General features: G+C 36.4%; 1 long non-coding RNA gene across 1 annotated transcript; it reads right to left on the reverse strand.

The window, feature by feature from the left end:
- Positions 1–571: 571 nt before the first annotated feature.
- On the reverse strand, positions 572–843 carry LOC128041841 (uncharacterized). Its single transcript, XR_008196748.1, has 2 exons — positions 749–843; positions 572–674 (listed from the first exon to the last, which is right to left on the reverse strand). It is a non-coding gene; the product is annotated as an uncharacterized LOC128041841 (long non-coding RNA).
- Between the last annotated feature and the right edge of the window lie 4,625 nt (positions 844–5,468).

Here is a 5,468-nt window from a genome sequence, read left to right on the forward strand (position 1 = left end):
CTACTCTGCTGCTCTCGATGCCGCATCTGTTTTAAGTTGTAGCTAGAGTTCTTCATATTTCTTCTGAACCTCTGCTTCTCTCGCTGCAGCCTCTACTTCCCTCGCTGCCGCCTCGGCTTTAAGTTGTAGCTGGAGTTCTTCATATTTCCTTTGAACCTCAACTGTGGTCGCTTGCATCTGAGCCATCTGGTCTTTTAACCTCTGAACTTCAGCTTGAGCCTGACTCAAGGCATGTATTCTTCATGAAATGGATCCAAAATATTGGGTTGGGCTAACAAAAGATCCTTGAAATCGAACCCGGCCATACCTTTCAGGACCTAAAACTTCAGCAATAATCCGGTTATCAATGTCTTCAAGATGAACAAAACTATCACTAGAAGCAATCGCTTCGTACTCTGCCTTTTTATCCTTTAGTTTTTCCTAATAAATAAATCACATAGTTAGGAACGCAATATATATTAAAAAAACAAATGCAACATAACAATAGTTGCATTACAAGCAATGAATTAAACCATTATAAAATAAACACTATAAATAACTAAAACAAGTCAAATCGTATTAAGTAAACGTACCATAATTTCACCAGCTTCAGGAGTCATAGGAGATCCATCTTTCTTCCTATGTGTAATTTCAAAAAGTTGAATGCGTCCAACTTTTTGACCGGACGACAGTTCCTATAATATAGTAGTAAAAATATTATTTAATGGAAAGTTATACATATTTGACAGTATTAAAAGATTAAAAATACCTCCGCCTCAGCTACACATGCAAAACTTTTCGACCCGGCTGTGTGAGTGAATTTTTGTTTCTGCCTACTGCTTTTTCCAACTTGTTCACGATCCTACGTTATGAAATTTTTAGTACGTAAACAGTAAATGCTATAAACCAAAATAATTACAAGAGTTTGGAAGTACGTCATACCTCGCCTTTCTTTGAATGCCAAAATCTAACCGCATCTTCCCATTGGTACCTCAGCATACCCGGTGGGACATTTTGCAATTTCTCATCGAGGGTTGTTTTTGTCTTATAATAATATTTCTTCAAAGTACTTTTATGGTCTCTCCATCTTTTTCCCAATGCCTTCTTTACATAAGTATCCGAGACCTCTAAAGCAAACCTCGCCTACAAAAAACACAAGTTAAGAAAGTAAATATAAACGAAACTAATTCTCAAGTATTACAGATGACATTAACATTTTGTTACCTTAATATTATCGAGGGCTTGGTTTTTGTTACTATCGGGCATTTGATGCCATGACTCGTAGTTGATAGGCAACATATTCGCATTTCGTGCTAAAATACCCGTGTATCCTACTAAAAGTCGAGCTTCTGATCCAACAGGCTGACCAAAACTGTTTTTGCATACCTGGACACGCTTGACTGGATCTAACTCGTATAAATCTCTAAGTAGCGTACGTCCTCGACCTCTGCGCATCCCACCATTTTCAGCTGAAAAGTGGTATATTATAATATAAGAATTTGAAAAATAAATCAATTATAAGTCAACACGCATGTAAATTAAATGTAAAATTACTTTCAACTTCTGTAGGATCCTCAGGTGTAATCGGAACATTCGAAAATCCAATTACTGTCTGTTGTTCACTATTTGTTTCTGCCGAGTTTGGATCATTTTGAACAATGCTTAGAACTCGCATTTTTCTTCGAGGCATTTTATCTGCAATACACATAAAATAGTTGAAAACTTAATAACTAATTACAACAATAACAACACATATAAAATAGTTGAAATTTATAATAAGACCAAGATTTAAATTATGATATTACATATAATTAAACAATTGTAAAATCTTACTACATCATTATTCGTAAATATCTTCATTCGTATCCTGACGAACCCATTGAAATTGTCTACTAGTACTAGGGATATTATCGTTTAAGTTTTGTTCTGGAAAAGGCAAAGTTTCTGATCTGTCGTCGATGTTATCTCTACTTCCACTGCCCATGTCAAACAAGTCTCTGGGGATGTTACAGAGTACAACGTACCAACCCTCATCAGTTGGATCTTTTGAGTAAAAAACTTGTTTGACTTGAGATGAGAATACATACGACTCATCTATCAGTTATTGTCCTGTGTGAATCAATCGAGCGAAGTTCACCATTGTAAAACCAAATTGATCTTGCTTAATTCCACGAGCAGCATTAACATCGACCCAATCACCTCAAAATAAGACAACTTTCCATTTGCCGTAGTAATCCAAATCAATTATGTCATTGAGAAGTCCAAAATATTCCACATTTCCCTCGACAGGATTATTGTCCATAGCACTAGCATAACTTGTAATGGAGGAATTAACAACTATTCCACAATTTTGCATTCTCCTCAATCTCTCGCGATATTTTGTATGAAATCTGAATCCGTTAATGAGGAACGCACTATATCTTTTAACCACTCGATTTGGACCTTGGGAAAGCCATTTAACTTCGTCGTTGACGTTCTTCTCACTCCAAACCTATTGAATGGAAAGTAAACTGAGTAATTAAAAATGTTATGAGAAAACATTATTATTTGTCGATGAAAGCTCCAATTGCATACCGTTTGGCTTAACCATTCATGAAAATATTCTGTGAACAACTTATTGATATCTCGATGTTGTGTTCTTCGGGAGCGCGAACGAGATCTCAATATTTATTTGTACTCACTATGTTAAAAAAATGTTCACTTTGTTAGAAGATAAACAATTTTTAATTTGATAAATATTTATCAAATTTGTAGAACTTACTTCTGTAAAGGTTCCATTGATTCGTGGTGAAACAGAACATATCGATGTGCTTGTACCCACGATAAATGATCTAATTCTGCAATTTCAACTTTGCCGATTGGTTCTCCAAAACTTTGGAACAAATAAGTATCGACAAAGTTATGGTTCGTGAGTCCAGCATTTCTATTTGGTCTGTTCAACCTTGTTTCAACATCTTCCAAATATCTTGAACAGAAGGTCATACATTTCTCTGCCAAGTAGCCTTCAGCAACCGATCCTTCTGGATAACGTTTGTTGCGGCAGTAAGACTTTAATCCGGATAGGAACCTAAACACGATATACAACATTATCAAAAGTTGTAACTAAAGGCATAGAGGTGAATAAAGGAAAATTTTAAAAAATTTAATTAACACCTTTCTATGAGATACATCCATCGATAGAAGATAGATCTGCTAAGAATTGCTTCATGTGGGAGATGGATTATCAAGTGAACCATAATGGTGAAGAAGGAAGGTGAGAAGATTTTCTCCATGTTGCATAAAGTCAAAGCGGCTCGATCCTGTACCTTCTGAAGTTCTTGAACATCCAAAACTTTGCCACAAATGGCTTTCATTATATTGGATAGTTCAATTATACAAGACTTCACCTTCTTGGACATACAACATCGTAAAGCAACTGGCAGTAAATATTGCATCAAGATGTGATAGTCATGTGATTTTAGCGAATATAATCTTCGATCTTTAACACTAACACATCGAGATACATTTGATGCATACGCATCTGGAACCTTTATATACTTCAACACCGTGCAGAACACTTCTTTATCCGTCTTCGACATTGAAAAAATAGAAGGCGGCAATCGATATTTCCTATTCGGAAGTGGATTGGGATGAAGATCAGACCGAATTCCCATTTGGACTAAATCAAGTCGACTCTGAAGATTGTCTTTTGATTTTCTGTCGACATTCAAAATTGTACCTACAATGTTCTCACAGACATTTTTCTCAATATGCATAACATCAAGATTGTGTCGTAAAAGGTGATGCTCCCAATAAGGCAACTAAAAAAATACTTCTTTTTTTCCACAAGTCCGCCTCATTAGGATCGTCCTCTTCATCAGAGTCATCATCAGCTTCATCATTTGATCTTCTATTTCTTTACGTGTTTGGCAGTTGGTTTATCTTCCCATAAATGAAATTCATATCTTCCAACATGACCAAGATTTTAGAGCCACTGGTCTGCGAAGGAGCTTCTTTGAACTCTTCAGTACCGTCAAATACAAAACTCTGAAATCTAAATCTATGATTTTTCGGTAACCACCAACGATGCCTCATGTAAGAGAACTTCTTCTCATTGTACAACCATTGCGAACATGTTTGTGCAGCACAACAAGAACACGCATAACGACCCTTGGTACTCCAACCGGATAAATTGGCATAAGTGGGGAAGTCATTAATGGTCCACATCAAAGCTGTACGTAAATTAAAGTTCTCATTTCTCAGCATATCGTATGTCTCGACACCATCCCATAATTGTTTTAACTCTTTAATAAGTGGCTGTAAATAAATGTCGATATCATTCTCGGGCCCTTTCTCTCCAAGGATAATCATAGATAAGATAAGGGAAAATTGCTTCAAGCAAATCCACGGAGGCAGATTGTAAGGAACAAGTACCACTGGCCAAGTACTGTACGCAGTGCTCATGATCTTGAAAGGATTAAATCCATCAGATGCTAGCCCAAGCCTCACACTCCTAGGATCGCTTGCAAAGCTTGGAAATTTATTGTCAAATGATTTCCAAGCTAAAGAATCTGCCGGATGCCTTAGTAATCCATCATCGGTTTGTCCATCATGTTGCCACGTCATTGACTCCGCTATCTTCGACGACATGAAAAGCCTTTGAAGCCTTGGTATCAACGGAAAATACCGCAAAATCTTGACTGTGCAATATTTTCATCTTTGTTCCCATCTTCTGTGTTTCTATGTATCCAACGGGATTCGCCGCATACATGACAGCACTGTTGGCTTTTCCGATCGCCCCAATACAACATGCAGTCATTCGGGCAACTATGGATTTTATTGTACCCAAGGCCTAAATCTTTTATCATTTTCTTCATATATTTGCATGACTGAGGGATTTTTGTAAACGGAAACATTTCTCTCAAAAACTCTAACAGCATTGTCAACGAGTTTTCGATCCACCCTCCCAAACATTTTAATTAAAAAAGACGAACACTGTCGAAACCATTTTTTTCGAAATTTGAAAAATGGGTATCGATTTTGAACATAGAAAACTCTAGGAGTCGCCACCGATCTTTTATTAAAGTGTGATCGGTTCACCATTAAAAATAAATTTGGGTCAGCGAATTTTTGATAAATTGGTTCGGGAGTCGATTACGTACGAGGAAGGGTTAGCACCCTCGTGACGCCCAAAATTGGTACCGGTTTGATTGTTTAATGTCTTAATGTCGAAACTTTGAAAAGATTTTAAAATACAATCCTTTTATTTTGAAGTTTAATTTGACTTTCAAAAACTATGCATTTTGAGAAGGATATCCGATTATCTGGGTCAAATGAGAAAATCAAAACCCAGTAAGTTAGGGTTCAATTTCAAAATTCCTAAATATCGAACATTGCATTTATTTTTAAAACCCACGTCTCGAGAAAATAACATGTCATATCCAATGCGTTAGGACACAACGTGTCGAATTCCTGAGAATGGTTTTTTTATTCGAAACTTTTATGTTTAA

Source organism: Gossypium raimondii, chromosome 6 (genome assembly GCF_025698545.1).
Source record: "Gossypium raimondii isolate GPD5lz chromosome 6, ASM2569854v1, whole genome shotgun sequence".
Lineage (NCBI taxonomy): Eukaryota > Viridiplantae > Streptophyta > Magnoliopsida > Malvales > Malvaceae > Gossypium > Gossypium raimondii.